Raw genomic sequence first — 25,447 nt, 5'->3', positions numbered from 1 at the left:
TTTTTTGGTAATTATATATGGTAATGGACATTAACTAGACTTACTATGGTAATCATTTCACAATATCTACTTGTAGCATATCACCTTGTACATCTGAAACTAATATCATGTGATATTGTCAATTATACCTCAAAAAAAAAAAAAAAGACTTCACCCTCTTCTTCACTCCAAGAAGCTGGGCCAAACCTGGGGAAGGTGAGCCAAGGAGGTCTCACCTGTGTATGACTGAAGTTTTCAAAATGAACAGGACTCAGTCCAAAACAGTAATAGGAGTTTGCCCATCAACTGATAAATAGATAAACGAAGTGTGGTATTTACACACAATGGACTATTATTCAGTCCTAAAAAGGAAGGAAGTTCTGACACCTGCTTTAACATGGATGAGCCTTGAGGCCATCGTGCTGAGTGAAACAAGTCACAAAAGGACAATTCTGTATGATCCCACTCATACCAGATACTCAGGGTAGTCAGAGTCACAGAGACAGAAAGAAGGGTGGCCGCCAGGGGCTACAGGGGAGGGAATGGGAATTTATTATTTAAGGCATACAGTTTCAGTTCTATAAAACTTCTATTCAGCTTCCAGAAAGAGTTGTGGAGATGGATGGTAGTGGTCGTTGTACGACAATGCACATATAATAAATACCACCGAACTGAACACTTAAAATGATTAAGATGGTAAATTTTTATATTATGTGTATTTTACCACAGTTACAGAGAACTTAAAAAAAGAAAACCTGAAGGCAGTGATGGATGTGTTAATTAACTAGGTGGTGGGAATCCTTCCACAATGTATGTGTGTATCAAGTCACCATGACGTACGTTTTAAATATCTTGCAGTTTTGTCAACTGTACTTCAATAAAGCTGAAAAAAAAAAATGAAGGTAACAGGACAGTTATAGAATTGGCCCAATGTAGTGTAAAGGAATCCACTACCCAAAGGGAAATTAGATTTCACATAGGATAATCTAAAGTAAGTACTGTTAATAGAATTCCTGAAAATATCCCCAATGAGAAGCCTCATTAAACTGGTTCTATATCCTCATCTTTGAATGGCTAATCCTGTCCCCTAGCTCTCTTTCTGGCTGAAAATAAAAGTCTAGAGGAAATCCCATCCGAAAATATCATTTCTGACATAACTACTTAAATGTCAAAGTTGAATAGGGTGGAGGTTCTGCAGATGCGTGTTAAAATGGGAAACGGTAGGAACCACTTCTCCTTCTACCTTCTCTTTGCTTCACTAAAGCTTCATATATCAGCATGGTGAGCGGATGGAGTACAGGCTACACAACAGAACGCAAACTTCAAACTGCCTTTGCTTTGGTTGGAGAGACAAAACATGTAGGTAGAGGAAATATGTGGGTTTCAGGCTTGGGTGTCCAGGAGAAGAGAGGCAGCAATGACAGAAATGGAGGAAGCAGAAGCGATTGACTGGCAAGGACGATGATGACCAGGGTCTGAGTTGTAGGTGTTTGAAAGATACCATAGAACCAGAGTTCGTGGGAAGAAATGAGGCTAAAGGTAAAAACTGACAGTCTCCCCAAAGAGGAAAGACCTTATGAGGATGGGTGTCCATTTTTTTTAATGTTGATTTATTTATTTAAAAAAAATTTTTTTTAATATTTATTTATTTTTGAGACAGAGAGAGAGCATGAACCGGGAGGGTCAGAGAGAGAGGGAGACACAGAATCTGAAACAGGCTCCAGGCTCTGAGCTGCCAGCACAGAGCCCGACGCGGGGCTTGAACCCACGGACCACGAGATCATGACCTGAACCGAAGTCGGACGCTTAACCGACTGAGCCACCCAGGCACCCCTAATGTTTATTTATTTTGAGAGGATGTGTATGTATGCACGCATGCCAGAGTGGGGGAGGGCCAGAAAGAGAGGGAGAGAGAGAATCCCAAGCAGGCTCCACACCCGGCTCAATCCCACAAAACGTGAGATCATGACCTGAGCTGAAAACAAGAGTTGGATGCTTATCTGACTGAGTCACCCTGGTGCCCCCACTTTTAAGATTGAGAATGAGGAATGGAGGCCTGTTAAGCACACAAAGGAAGGACAAAGAAATGGGAGAAGGATTAGAATAGTACAGCACCGTGCTGAGGGGGAATTTTTTTTTTTTCATCATATTCAACATTTCATATTCAACAAAACATGGGAATAGAAGATGCATGGTTGCTAATTCAAAGAATGAGTGAGAGCTCAGGTAGGAATGTCCAGCATGTGACTGGGCAATGGTAGCTGGCCTTCATTAGAGAGATCTGGGATGCAGACATAGAAGCAGGGGGAGAGAGCAACAGGCAGAGTGAAATCCCCAGATGAAAACAGATCCCAAGGGATGTGCATGAGAACAGCCATGGGCTGAGCACTGACCCTGGAGAATATAAACTGGAGGGGGAGGGAGAGAAGTCCCAAAATACAAAGAAAGAAGAGTCAGGGTGGTGCAGAGATGATCAGAAGACTTCAGAGTTGTAGAAGTCAAAAAGTGTAGGGCCCTGAAATGGAAGGAGTGTAAGCATCATCACATGCAATAGAGTTCTCCAGTAAGATGAGAACATAAAGCTGCTGACCCGACCTGGCAACACAGATGTCCTTGACACTTCATCAAGAGCTAATTGAGTAGATGATGGTGAAGGATGCCAGAGAGCTTCAGTAGTAGCTGGAGGAGAAAACAGAAGGCAAAGAAGTAGAGACAATGTACACAGACTACACTCTCAAGACATTTGGATGAAAAAGAGGACGTGAATTGGAATTGCCCATGGAAGTGCTAGAGGACATTTAGGGTGAGGAGGCTTGGCACATTCACAGGTTGGGGAAAGCAACCAAAAGTAAGGGAAATGGAGAAGTTAGAGGTAGGGAAGCAAAGTCCCTGAAGGAGCACAGGTCCTCTGGGATAGAGGCTAAAGAATGAGAATGGGTGGGAGTGTAGATAAGGTCGGGAGCAGGATGTAGTCCTCACTCACATCCCTGGGGATCTTTTTGGGGGGCACCTGGTTGGCTCAGTTGGTAGAGCAGGTGACTCTTGATCTCAGGGTGATGAGTTCAAGCCCCACCATGTGCATAAAGCTTTACTTAAAAATTTTTTAAACATGGGGAACTGTTTTCATCTGGAGATTTCACTCAGCCTGTTGCTCTCTATCCCTGCCTCTATGTCTGCAGCCCAGATCTGTCTCACGTGTGTCAGGGAGGTCACACCTGATGTGATTTTCTCAATTCCACAGGAATCAAGGCACAGAGTAAATGGGGGTCCTGAAAAGCATGATGAAGGTTGAGTTGTCATTGAAGGGAATGGGAGAAGGAGCTGTAGGTGTGGAGGACCACCACTCAGAATAAAGGGCACAGATTCATAGGAGTGATGTAAGCTCTCAGAAGAAGAGTAAGCAGCACCAAATACAGCAGCAAGGTCACAGTGGAAGATTGCTAAGAAAGGACTGCACATTTTGTAATCAGGAGGCATCTGAACAAGAGAGAACTAGAGAATGAGAAGAAAAGGAGTGTGAGGAGTATAGAGGATTTGTAAAGATACTTGGCTATACAAGGAGGAAAGAAATAGGATAGTAGCCAAGGATCAAACAAAGAATTTTTCTCCATCAACATCAACAAAGGAGAAGCAACCAAGGGAGAATAAGGGACCCCGCAAGGTGTAGTCAGACAAGTGAGGAAGAATATGGCAAGAGGGCAGAGAGGCTGGATCTGCCCAGATAAAGGGTATAGCCACTGTGAGAAGAAAGGTTTCCTTGGCAGCCAGCAGAAAGGCAGACAGGAGATGGCCAGACTGAGGGACAATGCATATACACAGATGCAAGTCACTGCCAGATTTTTCTCAGCAGAGTATAGAATCAGAATTTTGAAGACCAAAAAAAAATAAATAAATAAATAAATAAAATAAAAGGAAAAAGAAAAAGAAAAAAAAGAAGGGCTTACAGATATGAGGGTCTTGGAGTCCCTGAAAAACCCACAAGAAGCAAACTAGGATTTTTTCTGGGTACACCGAGAAGCCCTACACCAGTGGATCCAGCAGCATTCTTTGTCCCAGGACCAGGACTGTAGGATGACTGTGCAGGTCTGGCATGGGCATGGCAAGCATGAAGGAGGATTAAAGGATCAGCTAACTCTTAGGCATCACTGAGTTAGTACTGCAGTAATGACCCTGGAGTCTGGGCTCAAGAGAACACCAAGTGGACCAGCAGGAGCTAAGGAATTGGATACATTAGTAGGGACCAGGTTTGGGTCATGTGGATTTGGTGGAAGTAACATAAGGATTAGAAACATAAGGAAGTAATGTAAGGATTGATTAAAAGAAACATAATGTTTGAGATCCAATTTGTTTCCTTTTTTTAACCTTTCATCTCTGTATTTAACTTTTGAACATATGGGATCATTATCACAACTGTTTTAATGTCTTGTCTGCTGATTCTAAGATCTGTGTTAGTTCTGGGTTCCTTTCAATGGACTGATTTATCTCCCATTACAGGTTGTATTTTCTTGCTTCTTTGCACGCCTGGGAATTTTTGACTGGATGCCAAACATTGTGGATTCCACCTGTTGAGTACTGGATAGTTTTGTATCATATAAATATTCTTGAGCTTTGTTTGAGGACACAGTCAAGTTTCTTGGAAATAGTCTGATCCTATCAGATCTTGCTTTTTAGATTTGCTAGGTGAGCCAGAACAGTGCTGAGTCTAGGCAGCCAAGACCCTTCCATGTACTCAACCCAATGCTCCATGAATCCTGAGGTTTTATAGTCTGGCTAGTAGGAACAGGCACTATTCCTGGCCCTGAGCAAGCACCAGAACAGTTCTTTCTGATCCTTTAGACGGCTCTTTCCCTGGCCTCAGGTAGTTCCTATATACTGATCAGCACGCAAGTGAATCCTCAAGGGGGACACTTTGTATTTCTCTGGAGTTCTCGCTTTCTGGGTAACTGTCTCCTTCCTGGTGTTCTATCCTGAGTCCTCCAGCTGCCATACTCTTCCTGGATTCAGATCTATCTCCTCAATTCAGGAAGCCCACTGGTCTTCCCCTGACAGAGGGGAAGAGGGAGCATCCGAGAATATGAGGGGGATGAAGAAGGAGCAATTTAGCCACAAGAGCCTCCATCATTATACTCCATGGGCCAGAAATGATGCTAGAAGTAGGAAAAAACACCCAGATCTTGACTCTGTTTGCCTTTATAGGCAGCAGGCCCTCCCCCTCTATTCCTTAAAGGAATATTTCTAATATTTCTAATAAACACTAACTTGATAAATGAGCAGTCTTGCAATATGAGTAGTATGTGACGCTGAACATGAGCACGACTGAGCCAATGGTTCTTGAAATTCACTTTGATATATGAGTGCTTTAGATTACAAGAATGTTTCCGGAATGAATTATGCTCACAAACCAAGGTTTTACTTGTACCTTGGGGATACCCATCAGGTTTCCCAGAAACAGCTGAGCCTACCTTCAGTCCTTTGGATTCATAATATTCTACCTACAATCCACACAAAAGTTCATCCTTTTTCAGTGCATGGTCTTCCTTCACATGCAACAAAATTGCAGTTTTGCCTCCAAAATGCACAGGAGCTACTTTAATTAGTAATTAAGTTGTACATTTAAAATGGATTTTCACGTGAACATAACAACACCATCTTTAACTTAAGAAGGAATTGGGTGGTGGTTAAGCCCTAAACAAGCCAGCAAGCAAACAAACCCCGTTTATGGACTCAAACAAGGGACACCATCTGGAAGTACAAAGACAACCAAGCCTGTACAATTAAAACCACGAAAGTCAACACACACTTGAACTCATAAATGAGAAAGTAATTTAATAAACTAAGGCAAATATTTGGGGAGAGGCCAATACTATAAAAATATGCACATGGAGTGAACCAACTGCAATTTTTGAATAAACAACAAAGTAAACACCCAGGGCTTTTCCAAGTTGATGGGCAGCACTTGGGTCAGGCTGGTGACCAGACCTAACAAAATCCTGGTACTGGGGAAAAAGGTGGAGAAGAGGGGCCAATGCTGCCTGACAATTTACAATGTCTGCCCTGGCATTTAATATTGGATCCTCTAGAGGTAAGAAATTAACAGCCAATAGTTTATACAATCCGCCTTTAAAACACACCTTCTTTCTGGGACCTAGAAATGTCTTGAAAACATTAACTCATTCATCTTAACATAGCTATTGGAAGAAAGCACTCATTGCAATTGTGCATCTGTGCTTAAAGAACTAACCAACCACAGAGTCTGGTTTTCAATATGATCCCAAAGAGGAAATGCCTGGGTCCACTGCTCCTTTGGTCATGCTAGACAGGAGAATAGACCTCTAATCCCTATGTTGTCCTATCAACATTCCTATAAAGCACCCATGGCAGTGGGGCTGCTCATGAATAGAGCTGGTCTATACACACACACACACACACACACACACACACACACACACACACACACACACCACACAATCCATGACACAATCAGTCCTGACAAGGAAATGCCAGCGGCATCAATCTAGACATTATCTAGATCCTCAAGGAGTGACTTAGGGCTAAGGGTAGCATTGGCTCTAATGGGCAGATTTAGGAATAGGGGCAACATATGTTCCCAAGGGCCCAGCCAGCAGGAAACTGGCAAAGTAATGCTCCCCTCACAGGTAGCCATCCTTCCACACCTTCTCTCCCACTCACAGCTTCACTGACTATGGTAACTCCTACTGAAGGCACTCTGACACACACACCAGGATGTACTTTGCACCCTCCCAGAATCTGACACATGTGCCAAGCTCAGTGTTTGTCTAGGATTTGAAACAATGTCCAAGAAAGGAGACTTATGTCATCAGACTTTTCTTAGTGCCTTTTAGATGATTTCCACCAAGTATGTGGAGTAACTTGGGTATGGATTTCCTTCCAAAATGGGTGGGTACATAATCTGCATCAGGTCCTAATGCAGCCCTTTGTGGGTATGTGCATGCTTGCTTATGCACAACACCCTGGGGATAGATGCCACTAGCCCCATGTTTTTCATGTAAGGCAACCATTGCTCAAGGCCACACAGCTAGGAAGTACAGGGAGCAGAGCCGGTTGCTCTCATCTGAAGCTGATGCCCTTCCACCACCCACCTCACATCTCAAACACAGTAAGAGATCCTCGATAGGATTTCCCAGGGCATTCTGTCTATAAGGGTCTATTAAGGAAAGAATTAACACTAACACCAGAAAATAAGTTTTGGGGCATTCATGAAGCTGAAAGAATCACTAAAAGTGACCTACTATCTAAAAAACCTGACTTAGAATGGCTAACATCAACAACTCCGGCAACAACAGATGTCGGCGAGGATGCGGAGAAAGAGGATCTCTTTTGCACAGCTGGTGGGAATGCAAACTGGTGCAGCCACTCTGGAAAACAGTATGGAGGTTCCTCAAAAGACTAAAAATAGAACTACCCTACAACCCAGCAATTGCACTACCAGGTATTTATCCAAGGGATACAGGTGTGCTGTTTCGAAGGGACACATGCACCCCAATGTTTATAGCAGCACTATCAACAATAGCCAAAGTATGGCAAGAGCCCAAATGTCCATCACCCCAATGTTTATAGCAGCACTATCAACAATAGCCAAAGTATGGCGAGAGCCCAAATGTCCATCAATGGATGAATAGATAAAGAAGATGTGGTATGTATAAACACACACACACACACACACACACACACACACACACACACTGGCGTATTACTTGGCAATCCAAAAGAAAGAAATCTTGCCATTTGCCACTATGTGGATGGAACTGGAGGGTATTATGCTAAGTGAAATTAATCAAAGAAAGACAAAAATCATACGAATTCACTCACATGAGGACTTTAAGAGACAAAACAGATGAACATAAGGGAAGGGAAACAAATATAATATAAAAACAGGGAGGGGGACAAAACATAAGAGACTCTTAAATATGGAAAACAAATAGAGGGTTACTGGAGGGGTTGTGGGGGGGGGATGGGCTAAATGGGTAAGGGGCACTAAGGAATCTACTCCTGAAATCATTGCTGCACCAGATGCTAACTAATCTGGATGTAAATTTAAAAAATAACAAAATGTAAATAAAAAATAAATAAACACAAGAAATAAAGCCTGACTTATCTCCTGGATTATAAAACAAAACAAAGATTTCTCTCTTTACTCTTCCCCCAAACTCCTCATAACAGTGAAACTCTGCATCACCCCAAGCTGTAAGTGGGAGATCCTCTGGGTAGGTTGGGGTGCTAAGAGTCCAAGAGAGGAACCTTTATGGTATTCAGCAAAGCCAAAGTGTTTTTCAGTTGACTCCAGCAAAGAAGTGATCCTTCTTAAAAGACGATTAAAAGTGCCCCCATAGCCACCATACAGCGCTGAATAAACACACTGAACAAATGCTCAGATACAACGTGAGAGATGGAGACGGGGAGGTGTGACGTCAGAGGGAATTTGGACAACAACAGGTGCTGACTAAGGCAGTGCTCTGGAGAGCCCTGCCCTGTCTGAAGAGTTCACAGGGGGAAACTTCAAAAACATTGTACTAGGCCACACGCAAAACAAAGGTGGTCTATGGGCCCATTTCAGCCCATGAGCAGTTCATGGTCCAAACAGACACAGCCAGCACGCAGCCAATATTCTGCATATTAGACAAAAGGCCCATAAAGACTGGATTTAGAGTGACCTACGAGCATTCCCAGAGGCAACGACCAAGAATGGAGGAATCAGAGGCCTCCAACGGGGGCCCTGCAACACCTGAGGCAGAGGCGTGGAACAAGACATGACCTGTCACAGGTGCACTTGAGCAGAACTATGAAACTGTTCTCTCTGCATCCTGGATGAATGTTCCCACAGTGTCCTCACCGAGGGGCCAGCAGGAAATACTAGAGTATTACTGAATCATCACTTATTAATATATTAATAAAATCCTGATGGTTCTCTTCCAGAGATAAGCTTCGGTCTGTGTCAGTGAATCCTTCCTCAAGTCCTCTGTTATAAAGAACTGCTCCAGGTATTGTTACCTGGTGGATTTTTTTTTTTTTCAATTCCGAAACAATCACCACAAGTTTTGGAACACTTGCATCATCCATAAAGGCAATCACTTCCATCAGCCCTAGGCAACCACTCATCTACTCTCTGTTTCCATTGCTTTCCCTATGATGGACATGAAACTATGAACTATAAAAGGAACTTTCATATGAACTGTGAAAGGAATCGTACAAAAAATATGAAAGACTTCACGGATTTGCATGTTATCCTTGCACAGGGGCCATGCTAATCTCCTCCATATCGTTCCAATTTTAGTATATATGCCACCAAATCGAACACACCTGGGCAGATTTTAAGTAAGCATTAGATAAGATGGTGATACCGGGATATGTAGTCCCTTCTACAGAACGGCATCCGAACACTATCAACTTGCATTAAGAGTTATTATACCCTAACTCATCATCTGAGTTTTCATTACCCCAAATCCCCACAATAGTGATATTGATATAGGTAAACTTAATGCTCAAAGCATAAAACTGGTCGCCAATGAACACACTAAGCACTTTTAAATGAGTCCCTTCTCAGACATTCCTCCCTGCTTACACCTACCCTGTTCTTGCCCTGCCTATGAATGGCTACTGTTCTCAGTATGAGTATCAGATACATCCCATGCAACAACATACACAATAACAATTAGGTACCAGATCAAAGTGAGATCTTGTAGCTGATGTAGATCATGAAATTCACTGACAAGCTTCTCCAATCACAACAAACCCTTGATACAGTAAATCCAGGTATAGGTCCATCACCAATGAAGAAAAGATCAACACCGATGGAGCCATGCCCAGCCTTTGGAGAAACTGATGATGTCTTCAAATACTTCTACATACATTCCTTTTCATGACATTGTTGAGAAAGTTATCATGAAATGGAAAATGTTATGCCTTCAAATCAGTCAGAAAAGTACACATCTGAGTTATTTGATCTAAGAGTTCTAAGAATTAGCATAAAGGTATCATTGTAAGCTCAACCCTGATAAATATAAGAAAGAAACTGACTTTCATAATTTTCAAAGGCGGAGTACCAAGCAAACGCTTTGAAACTTACATTTTTTGTAATGTTGGCTTCCATTGTAACTAGAATCACTGTAAATTGCCTTTTTCTGGTCCCAGTTGCTCTAAGAGAAGGGAAATACTATAACTTGTCTCCAGTCCAATAGCCGATAGGCTATACTGTCAACACTCCCAGCCTGCTTTTACCACTTTTAAGCCTGGCTTGAGTCTCAGCATTAGCCCTGAGTGTTTGCAGACATTAGCAAGGCCCTTAGCACTGAGTCTCATTTTCTCCTCCTAAAAGCACAAAAACTGTAACCTGACCTGTCTATGTCACAGTATTTTTAAAAGCTCTTAAAAGAAAACATTAGGTGTTTTGTCAGCTTAAAAGACTACACTGAAGTAATATACTCCCATCTTTGGTTTTTTCTTCTTCCTACATGTTCTTTTTCTTCAACTAGCAAACCTCCCAACTGTCAAAATTTTCCATTAATCACATTAGAAATGATTTAGGATACAACAAGGGTATTGAAATGTGGATAACCATTAGAACCAGCCAACATGCTTATTAGGAATCTGTTTCCCTGGCCTTTTCCCCAGAGATTCCAATTCAGTCTGGGGCATGAGAATCTCTATATCTTTCAAAATTCTTAAGTGATTTCATTGCTCTAAAACAGATCCTCTCTTGCTATCTCGTAGTTTTTAAAGGCCCTATTTTCAGTACTTGGTAAATCCCAATCCAAGGACTCAGATATTGGAAGTATACTCGTTTACATGAAACAGGGAGTATCAACAAAATTCAATTAGAACTAAGCTTCTAGAAGTTATATATTAAGTCCCAACAGAGCACCCAGATCAAGCTCCAATCTATTTACCTCCCCAGATGTTTACTAGATGTATCACTAACATTTATTAATACTTCACAAGGGGCACCTACATGGCTCAGTTGGTAGAACATGTGACTCTTGACCTCAGGGTCATGAGTTTGGGCCCTACTTTGGGTGTAGAGATTACTTAAGTAAAAATAATAATAATAATAATAATAATAATAATAATAATAAAACCCAAAACACTTCCCAACAAATGATAGTTCCCACCCAAGTTCAAGAACAGAAGACTCCAGCTAAGCCTAAGTTTTCTCTCTTTTAAGTGGGTGAAGTACACAAAAGTAATTTCTTAATAACCCACACAAACAGAATTGAATTATAGCTCATTACATTGAGAGGTGCACGGACTTGTTATGGATCTCCAAAAAGTTGATTTGAACTTTTAATGCTTACTAAGCTGTGTAATGGATCCTAATTTAGCTTAGAACAATAAGAAACCACACTGGAGTTCAGAGAACTTGGGAAAGTCTTCAAGATGAACTTAAAATAGTTCAGGCTTCAGCAACTTACGTTAAATCATTGTAAAAGGATGTAATATGGTGCTTTTCAAGACCCTAGCCAAAGGAGAAAAGATTATGTTCAATCAGCCAGCCTCAAATATAAGTGAACTTCACTTAAGTAACAAGACATGCTCCCCCACAGGGAAGTGACAGTACCAGGGTGCTGACCTTATGCCTGCCAGGACGCCGGGCACCTCCCCAGGATGTCATAGCCCAGCCATGTTCCTCTACCGCTGCAACTCTCACTCACCAACCATGCCCCGCCCCTTAGGGTCTGTGTACTTCCTGTTCCTTCTTCCCCCCAGACAGCCCTGTCCACTCCCTCCTTCCCTTCAGATCTCTGGCACAAAGGCCATCTCATGGGAAAAGAACAACACACACCAACCCTCCTCTCTGTCGTGACCCTGTCTTATTTTTTCCATGGCATTTATCACTTGGCATATTATGTTAATTTATCTAATCGTTTGTCTCCTCCCACACACCAAACTTTGAATTCTGTGGGAATCAATTAGTGTCATTAATAAGCACATGCATACATACTGCACATAATGCCACACATACATATTCCCTGTGTGTATATGTGGATAGTCCTTTTGATCCACCAGACCCAAGGGGTAATAATTTACAAGCATTGCTCAGCCCAGTGCATTGTGTAACCAAATGTAAATTCATAGAGGTAGCTACCAATTTTTTCCAAAATAATGTGAGAACTAAATTGCCACTTACAAAAATCTAAGCCCGCTGTGCCCCCACCTCCCCACACACATACTCTCAACCTCCTACAGGGAGTCCTTCAGCACTGACTTGAGCCCCAGAAGAGAAATCTCAGACACCAGGATGAAACCATGATGCTGAAGATAAGTTTCAGGAGAGAAGGGAAGAAACAGGTCTTCCTCCTCTCTACCTGCCCACTGACACAGGGCAGAGAGTTATTGGGGAAAACCGAAGCAAAGGGCTGACAGGATAACTGGCTCTTCATCTGAAACAAAGAGCTGAGAGGTCAGGGGTTGCTAGAAAGGAGACTGAAGCATAATGAAAATAGACTCTGGAGCAATTAATTTTCCATCAAAAAATGAACTCATTTCTGTTTTACCTAAATCTCAGTTCCACTCAAAGAATACCACATTAATGTAATTTCAACAGCAACAACAACAAAATGAAGCTTCAGAAAATTAAGAGACTAGTCTGACTCTGTGTTTTCAAAGCAGCATGCTAGTTAATAAGCAAGTGCCCCAGGAAGTGAACGTGCTGATACTTCCATCCATAGATCTCTGAGCTATTTTAGAGGTTCAGCTTTTAGCACTTACACCTCTAACCACTTGCTCAGAAGTACTGTGACTGCCTTGTTCTGCTGGAAGCAAGCAGAGGTGTAGCATAAAGCTACCCGGAATGGCCATCTCCCAGGTTAGAAACCACCGTCAGCTTCCGGTTGTTTGGGTGTCACTTCTGGACCTTCTCTTTTGATGAGAAAGGGCTTGTAACTGGCTGAAAAAGTTCACTGCACAGTAAAAATAACTAGAAAAACAGGATGACAGTGTCAAAAAATTGCTGAATTATTCTGTTACCTGTATCACCTGATTGTCACCTAACATCAGTCCCCCATACAACATACACAAGTATTTGTCAGTTCCTTCTTTCTGTGGTCACTAAATTAAAAGTGCTGGGCTTCTGAAAAAAAGATAAAGGGAAAAATTAAACTATAAATTCTAAAAATAATTTGGTCTCGGTAGCGTTTTATAGTCTTAAAAATTAAAGACTCAAGGGGCGCCTGGGTGGCTCAGTTGGTTAAGCATCTGACCTTAGCTCAGGTCATGATCTCGTGGTTCGTGTGTTCGAACCCATACATGGTTTCATAACACCTTGCATCAGCCATTTTGAAGATATGAATTCACTGAATCATAAAGATCTTCCAAATGCTGACACATTTTACTATACAATATTTAAAAACACAATTGCTAATTAATATCAAAAACAAACTCATGAGAAAAGTCTTTTTTTTTTAAGTATTGCAAGCTGACAAGCTCATAATGGTAGATATATGTTTTCCGAGATTGTAATTATGTCTTGGAGGAGCCAATTCTATCACTGGTATCCAATCACAGTTGTTTCCTGGAAACAATCCATTCACAATAGGCTCACTTTATTCAGTTTAAAGAAAATACCTGAGAAATTCCCAAAGCTCCATTACTACAGTTTGTCATTCTTTCCAGTAAAAATGGTGCTCCACGAAAAACAAACAACTAGCTCAGCTAACAACTCAATCATACAAGTGTTTTTCCTTGAGACATGATAGTATTTGAGAATGTAGCAGAAACGCTTTATGCCTAATTCCCATCTTAGCACACAGATTATAAAGATATATAGCCCAAGGTTGAGCTTAATACATTGATAATGTTTACTGCTTCATCGAAGACATTAAGTGAAACTATTTTTTTTTTTCACTGCAATTGTCTGGCAGTGCAGAAGACGTTGGCTACACTAATGTTAACTGCATAGCTGGGTGTCTTGATTCATCCCAAGGTGTCAGCAGTTTTACCCATCATTTCTTTTGCACCATTGAGCGAATGACAGTACACTTAAAAAGGCAAATAACATCTTCGTATTATAAATAAATAGTTTTGAACGACAGACCTCCTGAATAGGTCTTCAGAACCCTCAGAGGTCTGTCTAACCTTACTTTGAGAAGCAATCGAAAAATTCTGAATAAAACCACCACTTAAGAGTGTTTCCATCAACAGTTAATGAAAGTAAGAGTAGTCAGGATGAAGCCAATGGTGATTGGGGTATAACTACACAAATATGCCGATCATACCCTAGGCTGAACTTATTTACTTTTTAATTCCTTCCAAGTTCTAGTTTAAGATCTGCATTAAAAGAACCTACTGATAATCCCAGTAAAACTTGAACAAATCTCAAGCTCATTCTTTCTAGAGTTCTCTGATCCATGTCTGACATCTGAGAAGACAGCACCTTTTCCAGGTGAACATCAGTCTTTAAGTTTAAAAATGAGGAACCCAAGGGAAGCCTTGCAAAAACATATCATCCCAAAAGATGACAAAACTCTAAGGAGGGTGAGATTATACCACCTAGAAGACAGTTTCCTTCCAAGGTAGAATAAAGAGAAAACACAAAATGCCTCCCAGATAACTGGGCGACCTAGAAGGATACTGGACCTCAGCACCCCAGTCTGAGCTGTGCCTGCATCTGGCACTTACCACCCAAGAGACCACGGCAACCAGTGCCTCTGAGCTGGATTCACCATTTGCATATTGAACATCACATCAGCCTCTGAAATTTGGTGTGGGGAGCAAATGACATAATACACGGGACTGGATGAAATAGAGAGGTCACCTATTATCAGGGTAAGAGGCCATCCCACTTCCAGAAAGAAAATAAAACAAGAACGACCGCTGCTGTTTGTTAAATTAAGGCCAAGCCCAGTACCTGGTCCTCAGGAGGCATTCAGTAAATGAACTGGCTGTGATGGAAAGGAGAAGCAGGCAAACTATAACACTGGACAACTAGCCTCCCTCCCTTAAAAGTATCTTCCATTTCCAGTTTCCCTTCTTTTTTCACTCCCTCAAAGCCTCTTTCTCTCCTGCCCTTTCCTCAACCTGGCATTCATTTCCAGTGGTAGCCACAGAACCGCTTGGACCAAAACTGAAATGCCCCCTCGCTTCTCAGGCTGAATATAGCAAAGGAACGAAACATTGGTATAAAAGCTAAATTAAAAAAAATTAAATCAACATGCTGCCACCTGGCTTGAAACACGAGAAAGGAATACCGAACATCAACCTCCATCAGAGATAACCTTTTTCCCTATAAAACTGACATTCACTGTGAGCATTAGACACAGTGAGAAACTGTGGGTTGCAGCTTTCAAACGGTAACATGTTTGATCTGCCTTCATGCATGAGGCCACAATGATTGAGCACAGAGCTTAATTAGTCTTAAACCAATGGTTTGACACAGGAAATTTGAGCTAAACACTGAGGCAATGCCCCCCCCCCAAAAATAAAACAATCAGGCCTTACTCTACACAGTAATGCACTTCTTTGGCAAAAAGAATAAACAGATCCCAAAATTCAAGTGCACCTTCCATATTCTCCCCAGGAGAAATGAATATCCAGTAACATAGTAAGAGTCTGAAAGAAGGGAAGCAAGTCCAAGTTTTAGCAAAGTTTTCTAGACAAGCTTCAAATCCACAAATGACAACTGTTTGGTCAGGTTGTATTTTTGTTTTTTGAGAAGTTACCCACCCACCCCTTGCCAAAACAAACTCTGGTACAGAATACCTTCATGCATGCTTGGGGATTTCTGGAGAAAAAGCTTGTCCTCACAGAACTTCTGTCTTACTATCTTCATAAAGACACTTCTACCGTTAATTTTTCTGATTTACTTTATTCTTTTAGGAAACTATCTTAAAATTAAACTTTGCAAGTACAAAATGTTATGTAATTGTTAGTAGGAGATGATTTACTTGTCATTCATTTTAAGTGAGAACTGTACGATGGAAGGAAGGGAATTATCTTACTCATCTCTTCCTACCTGCCGTTTTTGACTCACGGCTTAGTATTTATTTAGAACTTTAAAAAAATGTACTGAAGTACCTTAGTCATAATTTTTAACTTGCCTCTTCACAATATATAAAAATTGGGAATTAATGATAAAATATAGAGAGACAAAAAAAAAAAAGGAGCCAACAAACACCAGCTTTAATTTATAAATGAGGATAGGTAATATGTGTTTGAAGTTAAAGCAGCATATTGATGATACAGAGGCAACCCAGATTCTGGTTTTTGTCTAGGAAATAGCTTTTTTTTAATGTGAAGTTTTATCTTGATTTTTTACTTATTAAATACAATTTCAAACACACACAAAAATAGAAGAGTCTAGCAAACCCACATGTAGCCCACACCCAGCTTCATCAATCAATTCATGGCTAATCTGATTTTATCTGTACCCCATTCCCTCCTCCCACTTCTTGATTATTCTAAGGTAAATCTCAAATATAGACTAGAAAAGAACAGAGACCACCACCAGAAACACCAGCGTTACAGGTAACACAATGGCACTAAATTTGTATCTTGCGATAATCTCTCTGAATGTAAATGGACTAAATGCTCCAGTCAAATATCAAACAATTGCACTAGTAAATATTTCAAAGTTTATCTCTAACAGATGCCCCCTTTTTGTTTTAAGCAACTGCAATACCATAATCATACCTAAGTAATATTAATAATTCCTTAATAATTTCCAATCCCTGTTCCCATTTCCTCAGTGCTTTCCTGGGCGTTATTGTTTGTTTTACAATTTGTGTTTGAACTGGGATAAAATGTGGTCCATATATTGAAACTGGTGAATATGCCACTCTTCTGTTATTTTGGTTTTCTCGCCCTCTCTTTTCTTTCTTCTAATTTGTGGTTGAAAAAAACCAAGTCTCTCATACTGGAAAATTTTCCAGTCTAGATTTTGCTGATAACATCCCATAGTGTCATTTAAAATGTTCCCGTCCTCAAGGTGCCTGGGTGGCTCAGTCAGTTGGGCGGCGGACTACAGCTCAGGTCATGATCTCGTGGTCTGTGGGTTCGAGCCCTGCATTGAGCTCTGTGTGGACAGCTCAGAGTCTGGATCCTGTTTCTGATTCTGTGTCTCCCTCTCTGCCCCTTCCCTGCTTGCTCTCTGTCTCTCTCTCTCTCAAAAATAATAAAACATTTTTAAAAAATTAAAAATAAATAAATAAAATTTAAAAAAAAAAATGTTCCCGCCCTCTAACCCGGTGAGTAGATCTGGAAGCCTGACCAGATTCAGGCTTGACTTTTTAAGCAGAGCTACCTCACAGATGGTGGTGACTGTATTTTTCTTTCTAGGGACCAACCATTTAAATTTGAGGTACCGTAAGTCAGGCAGACTTCACTTAGGCAAACCTAATCTTAAAATCTCACACCATATTTCTTAGCAGGATAACAATGCAGCAACATATTTTTGATTTGTTCTCACACGGAGATATCACTATTTTGACTTAATTTCTCTCTGTTACTTCTCTTCCAAGTATAGCAGTTATCAATTCACTCTGATGCGTTTTCATCAGATTCCTTTATTTCAATCTCGGTTGGGTTTCTTCGGGTTGTGGTTTGGTCACTCCACTCTTCTAGGTAAAAATTATTCCAATACAGCGACAAGCATAAACAGGGTCAGATTCTGCCATTCTGTCAGCATCCAGCAGTGGCACTGAAATCTAGGTCTGTTTCATCACCACAATCAATTTCGTCTTGGTTAGGTTGCAGATCCAGTTGTTAGCCCCAGAAAGGTTTAGTCAGAATGAAATAAAGAGTGACACACAAGACAGCTTCTTCAAAATAACAAATCACTTCGTCCGCGTCTACTTCAACAGCACTGCTTAGGGGAATTCTGCATCTGATCAAGAGCAACGCCTTTGTTAAGATGAACAATGGTGACGGGTTTCTGATGCAGTTGATAACATTATGCCTTCGGCTCCGTGCGGGACTTACACGAAGAGTTTTTCATGTTCCGTCTTAATTCAGTGAGGAGCTCTGTAGGTTTTTGAGCAGATTCATTCTTACACCAGCCTTAAGAATAAACCCGCACACAGCACACTGTACCAAACTTTGGAGCTACTACAGTTAACGCCCATTCAAACGTTACTTTTCAAAGCCTTTTGTGTGCTGCTCTTTATTCAAACTTCATTATCAAACATTTTGATGCCAATTTGAAAGACATTATGCTATTTGGTGAGACAGTCCCTGGCACACAGTAAGCACTCAAACATTACTGAATGAGTGATGAATATATAAACAAAATGGGTGTTCATTCAGTAAACCCTCAACATAGCTTGACTGAGTGGGACAGATTGCATGCTTGATCTTAGCCAAAAGGCCGAGAAGCGATTGGACAGGTTGTAATCCATGAGCTGGAGTCATTACGTGCTGGTGTTCCACAGAGTTCTGCTGTCGGTCAGCCTTGGTTTTGTCTCTCAATCTCCTTGCTGGGCCATAGATCCGTCTTTCACTGACACCTACAGCTATATCTTGGGACCAGATCTCTTGCCAGACTTCACGTTCTTATTTCCAATTCCTCCTAGACATCTCCACTTGGGTTTCCCACAAGCATTTCAAACTCCACCTATTCAAGCTGAATTCATCACCTTCCATTCCTTTATTTCTACCCTGGTGAATGACTCCACAATATCATTTGAGACTCATCCCTGTTCATCCCTGACATCCAGTGAGCCGCCAACTCCTGTTGGTTACACTATGTATACATTTATCACAGCTGTCCCCTTCTCTCCATCCACCTCCACAGATTCCAACTTAAACCAGGCTCTACGAAGCTCTCTCTTAGACAACTTTAATAGTCTCTTAAAAGCTTTCCACACCTTTGTCTCCTCTTAGGCTCTAACACCCCCTAGCTCCCAGCCCCTGGAACCCACTGCTACCAAAGGAGATCTTATTTCTCTCTGCTTAGAACTCTTCATTGGCACCCATCACTTCTACTAACCTAGAAGTGATATGCCCACGTAATTTATCTTCTAACCTTTTGAGAGTGAAAGGTGGCCCTGTTAATAGTTACCCTGGTACAGGAGACAAAACTGTGACCGTTCCAGGCAAACCATCACAGAAGGCCCTCCCACGTGTCTGGCCACATCTCCCTCACACTCCTCAAACTCCGATGCCTCCCCACCACTTTCAGTTTCTGGAACATGCTGCTGCTCTGTTACCTCTGTGCCTCTGTACAAACTGTCTTCCCCTCTTAAACTATCCTCCCCTCCTGGCACATTTCTATTTATCATTTGAACTTCCTTTAAACATCACCTCCCCTGTGAAGCTTTCTCTAAAACCTTCTGGCTGATCTGATTACACATTCCTACACGCCACGACCATGCCTTGGACCCATTCCCATGGTGGGACCTGGGTGCCTGTCCTGCACACATAGGGTGCGTCTACCCCCTCTCCTACGAGCTCCCTTAGGAAAGTGCCTAAGTCCTGTTCATCTTTATCTCCCCAGCATCTGTGGCGAATCACAGGTCTGCACCCAGCAGGTGTTTCCCATGTCCTTTCTCAGTCATGTCTTACATTTAATAAAAGCTTTTTTGCCTTAGCTGCTATTTCAGTGTAATTAATGACAGATAAGAAAATGAGAGAGGAAGAAATGAGGAGTAGTCAGCAGCTCCTAATACCAGTCCTGTATATCGTAGATCACTGCCCCATGTAAGCAATTTCTTAAGGAGAGCTTTGGAATTCTAGAATCTGAGCTGGTGGCAGAACTCCTAAAGGAAGTCATGAAAGGAAAATAGGCATAGAGATAAGTCAGGAGCATATTAGTCATTGTTCACTAACTTCTTGAGGCTTCTGAAAATATAATGTCAAAATAAAACAAACCTGCTTGAGTATTCATGGGGTCCCAGGCAGGGGTCTTGTTACCATAATAGGAACATGGAGACAGGAACCCCACTAGCATACTTTCGTAAAGCACTCTATAGTTTGCAAAGCATTACACATTTTAACATCTGACCTTCAAAACCACAGCCTCAGATGCACCCTGAAGCTCAACCGATATTTCTCGAGCTTTGACCATCCCTCAGGGATCCCAGGCTGATGCTCGTTTGACATCCCGAGACGCTGGGCAGGCCCGACTTCATAGTGCTTTTTTAATATAAAGTCCTTCAGCATCCAAGATAAGAACTAGAACCCCAGGGGCGCCTGGGTGGTTCAGTCGGTCGCACATCTGACTTCAGCTCAGGTCACGATCTCACGGCTCATGAGTTCGAACCTCGAGTCTTGACAGCTCAGAGCCTGGAACCTGCTTCAGATTCTGTGTCTCCCTTTCTCTCTCTCTCTCTCTCTCTCTCTCTGCCCTTCCCCACTTGTGCTCTGTCTCTGTCTCTCTCAAAACTAAACAAACATTAAAAAAAAACTAAAAAAAAAAAAAAAGATAAGAACTAGAGCTCCAAATATCCTATCTGTCAGCCTGTCATTTTATGGCCAAGGATAACCTAGAGTGGCTGACAGGAGTGAAGCCAAACCAGGGACATTCTCACACTGCCAGGCTCAGGCCGCTGCCACAGCTATAGCAGGCACATGGTGGGGCTCCATTTCCTCATGTAACACAGAGAGGCAGCTATCACGTTCTCTGCATGTGACAAGGGAGCTGTGCTCTAAAGCAGCAGCAATGTGCAAACCCAAGCTGTGCCCCAGCTTAGGAGCCAACATGACAAGGTAATGCTCCCACAGTCTAGAGAGAATAGATCCGAGGTTCTAAAATACATCCCGCACATAGATGCCACCGCTCCTGAAATGTCAACATTAAAAATCTATTTCTCATGGATAAAACATCAATTTTAGCATCTTTTAAAATATGCAGCCACACCTAAGAGGAGTAGAGTACCAAGATATTGATCACTATCACTTCAGTGTGAATTCGCCCATGAATTCACTATCTTCCTTATTGCCAACTGTTTCTAGAGAGAGGAGATCACTAGGCATCTCCTCGCGTCTTTAAGACACAGTTAAAGGCAGAGAGCAAAAAGAACTAACTTACAGGGGATGTAGGATTTACCACGGAGGAACTCGGCCAGCCTCGCAATTTTACCCAGGGTCACCTCTAAAAGGGCTACCCTTGCAATGACCTGGTAAGAACCCAGCCCTAGTAATATTTGGCATTTGTTTCTTCTTATCATTAAAACTAATAAATTAATATAATAAGAACATCCGTAAGAATTCCAGTGCCAGTGTTTTAGTGTTGCCGGTGTACATTTAAAGAGGATAGAACCTTAGTATAATTTAGTCCTACAGAGGTGGCATAACTCTTAAAAAAAGAAGTCACATAATGACTACAGCACATCCAGATGTGGTCTAATGTCCATGGCCTTACTCCCATGTAACTTAGCGTAGAAAGATAGTTCAACACATGGAGAACCTGACCCACTTCCTACTCTGTCACTTCTCTCATGCCTGGGTTTGTCTATACCATGGTTTTGGCCATGTTCCATGTGCTATGAGAATGTTCTAGCAACAGTGGTCTGTGATATCACATTCTATTTTATTTGCACTCTCAGTGGACTCATTTTTCTCACAAACCCCCTATGTACAAGATACCAAGCAAAACAAAAAGGTCTGTGAGCAGATCAAACGAATCTGGACTGCTTTTTCATGTCCAAGTATTACACATCTCTGCTAATTTCCATATTGGAGCAAAACATCTGATAAGATGCAACAACTGAGACGACAGAAAAATTAAACATTAACATTAAAACAATTCGCCCACACGAATAAGAACAGTCAGCTGAGAGGAGAGAAAACCAATTTTCAAAGGCGTCACCAATTTGCAAAATGCCAACATCAAATGGACAAACCACTAAGCCACATGCTTAAAAACGTTCACAAAGATTTTAGTAATGGTGGCGTAGTTTTTAATTGGCTAACCCTCCCACCGAAAAGAATTAAAGCCTCTATAAAATATATCTTAAAACAATTAGTTAAAAACACTGGAGAGCAACCAAAAAAGGACAGAAATTGGAGGGAATCTGACATGTGAAAGAAGGGAGTTGCACTGGTCAAGATCCATTATTTATGGGCCATCTCCCAAGATTATTCCGCCCGCTGCAAAGGGTCAAATCAACAGAATTCAAACAGAAAGCTAGGGTTTCATCGGCTTGAGGGGTAAAATGACAAGATTCAGAAACAGATGAATGGAAACTGAGCAGAGAACACCTGAAAAGAAGGCCACAGAGACAAGAATCCCCAAATCTATTAACTCCTCCAATCTGTGCAAGTGCATGTGCAAGGTCCACAAAAAGCAAGAACTAGAAGGCTGAAAGAAAGGAGATGAGATTTCTGTTTCTCACTGTGGGACAGTGAATCTGAAGCCCAAGTCCCATAAAGTTAAGGGGACTTAAAACACCTTGGGCTTTCTACTGAAACCCCAACTTGATTACACCTTATGAGTGAAAACTATGTCCCAGGACTATGGAATTTGTCCAAGAACTAAGGCGGAAGGGTTAAAAAAAAAAAAATCCCACTCTCAAAAGCCTTCACAAGGCTTTTAAGGTGATAACCAGTATTTTAGCTGCCTGCTAGAAAATAAAGAACAGAAGAGAAAAACCATAAGAAAAAGCCCTTGCTAAAATTTAAGTTACTCTTGATTTAAAAGAAAAAGAAGAAAAAAACAAACCGATCAGAAAACTAGGACTTGAAAGAACTTCCTCAATTGTGATGAAAAGTATTTACAAACTGCATACACCTAACATTAAACTTAGTAGGGAAAGACTAAATTCCTTCTTTCTAAAATTAGTTATGAGACAAGGAGGTCTGTCCTAGAGGCCTCCAGGCACAATAAGACATGAAACGGAAATAAAAGCCATAAGTATTAGGAAAGAAAAAGAAAACTGCCTTTATTCATAGACAACATGATTATTTACAGAGAAAATCCTAAGATATCTCCCCCCCCCCCAAAAAAAATACTCTAGTAGAAGTAATAATGGAATGTTTTTTAAGGTCATAGGATGCAAAGTCAAGGAACAAACAAAAAAATTCATTTCTATATACTGCTAACAATTTCAAATTAAAACTTCTAAATACCATTTATAACAGCATCAAGAGTTTAAAATACTTAGGAATACATTTTTAAAAATGTACAAGATCTCTCTATTGAAAATTATATAGAAATGTTAATACTGGTATAGATGAGAAACATTAAAAGCCATTGGTAAATGGAGAAATATACCATGTTTATGGATTTGTAGATGTTCACAATTGTTCAGATGTCAGTTCTCCTCAAAGTGACCTATAGATTCAATACAACTTAATTTGAAATCCAACAGGCTTTTGTGTGGAAATTGATAAGCTGACTCTAACACTGACATCAAAATTTTAAATACTGTGGGGCACCTGGGTGGCTCAGTCAGTTAAGCATCCGACTTCGGCTCAGGTCATGATCTCATGGTTCATGAGTTCAAGCCCCATGTCGGGCTCCGTGCTGACAGCTCAGAGCCTGGAGCCTGCTTTGGATTCTGTCTCCCTTTCTCTCTCTGCCCTGCCCCTGCTCACGCTTTGTCTCTCTGTCTCAAAAATAAATAAACATTAAAAAAAATTTTTTTTTTAATTTTAAATACTGAGAACAACTAAAATAACCTTCAAACAAACAATCAAAAAAGAACACATTTGGAAGACTCACACTATTTAACCTTAAGACTTACTATAAAGCAATAGCAATAAACATGGTGTGGTCCTGGCATAAAGACAGAAAAAATAGATCAATGGAACAAAATAGAAAATCCTTAAATAGATCCACAGTGGGGCCAATTGATTGGTGACAAAGGTTCCAAGGTGATCCAATGGAAAAATGAAAGTCTTCAACAAATGGTAGGTAGTATAACAACTGGATTAGAGAATAGAGAAAAGAAAGGTCAACCCTTCACACACAAATATTAAGAAGGAACAAAAACTTAAATATAATATAACACAGACCTAAACATAAAAGCTAAGCCTAAAAGCTTCTAAAAGAGGGGCGCCTGGGTGGCGCAGTCGGTTAAGCGTCCGACTTCAGCTCAGGTCACGATCTCACGGTCCGTGGGTTCGAGCCCCGCGTCAGGCTCTGGGCTGATGGCTCAGAGCCTGGAGCCTGTTTCCGATTCTGTGTCTCCCTCTCTCTCTGCCCCTCCCCCGTTCATGCTTTGTCTCTCTCTGTCCCAAAAATAAATAAACGTTAAAAAAATAAATAAATTTAAAAAAAAATAAAAGCTTCTAAAAGAAAATGGGAGAATATTTTTGTGACACTACGACAGATTTTTTAAGGAGGATACAAAATATATAAAACTATGAAAGAAGAGATTGATAAATTGGACTTCAGAGAAAATTTTTTTAAACATTTATTTTTTGAGAGAGAGAGAAAGAGTACACACAGGGGAGAAGCAAAAGGAGAGGGAGAATCTTATTCAGGTTCCACACTAGCCCTGAGCCTGATGCAGGGCTTGATCTCATAACTGTGAGATCTTGAGCCAAAATCAAGAGTTGGATGCATAACCAACTGAGCCACCAAGGTGCCCCTGGACTTCAGAAAAATTTAAAACTTCAGCTCAAGTGTTAAGAAGGTGAAAAGGCAAGCCACACCCTTGGAGAAACTATTCACAATACAAATTTCTCACAAAGGATGCTTATCTAGAAACACAAACAACTCCTATAAATCAATAATAAAAAGACAAACTCAGTTTCAGAAAACAAAAGACTTCATGCACTTAGGAAGAAAATGACCAATCAGCCCATGAAAAAGTATTCAACATCAGGGAAATGCAAATTAAAACCACAAGATATTATTTTATACCCACTAGAATCTCTAAAATTAAAGAGGATAAACATACCAAGTATTGGCGAGGATATGGGATAATTGGAATGTTCAATACATTGCCCGTGGGAATACAAAAATATGACCACTTTAGATAAACATTTGAGAGTTTCTTAAAAAAATTTTAATGTTTATTTATTTTTGAAAGAGAGAGAGCGCCCATGCGGGCACGTGTGCACAGGAGTGGGGGAGAGGCAGAAAGAGAGAGGGAGAACTCACACACCGCGAGATCATGACCTGAGCCCAAGTCAGATGCTTAACGGACTGAGACACTCAGGCACCCCATACATTTAAGAGTTTCTTATAAAGTCGAACATGTATCTCCTTTATTATCCAGCAATTCCATCACTACATATCTACCCAAAAGAAATGAAAGTGTACATCAACAAAAATGTATGTATAAGAATGGGCATAACAGCATTATTCATAATAACCAAAAATAGGGAAGACTCCAAACGTCCATCAAGAAGAGAATGGGTAAACACGTTCTACTACGTTTATATAATGGAATACTCAGCAATAGAAAGGAATAGGATGCTGACGCACACAATGACCTGAGTGGATCTCAAAGAAATTATGCTCTGCGCAAGAAATCAGACACAAAAGAGAACATACTATGTAGTTCCATTTACATAAGCTTCGAGAATAGGAAAAACTACGGTGAGAAAACAA

The 25,447-nt window shown here is 41.0% G+C and overlaps 1 protein-coding gene and 1 non-coding gene across 3 annotated transcripts in view; both read right to left on the bottom strand.

Annotated features, from left to right (window-relative positions):
* The window catches only part of PRKCH (protein kinase C eta), a 230,490-nt gene that overhangs the window by 137,434 nt on the left and 67,609 nt on the right, over positions 1 to 25,447 (bottom strand). The window lies entirely within an intron of this gene.
* LOC113601728 (U6 spliceosomal RNA) lies at positions 9,210 to 9,316 on the bottom strand. Its single transcript, XR_003423002.1, has one exon. It is a non-coding gene; the product is annotated as a U6 spliceosomal RNA (small nuclear RNA).

This window comes from Acinonyx jubatus, chromosome B3 (assembly GCF_027475565.1).
Source record: "Acinonyx jubatus isolate Ajub_Pintada_27869175 chromosome B3, VMU_Ajub_asm_v1.0, whole genome shotgun sequence".
In the NCBI taxonomy this organism is placed as follows: Eukaryota; Metazoa; Chordata; class Mammalia; order Carnivora; family Felidae; genus Acinonyx; species Acinonyx jubatus.
Note: the sequence above shows the minus strand (reverse complement) of the source record. Positions and strands in the feature narration are given on the sequence as shown.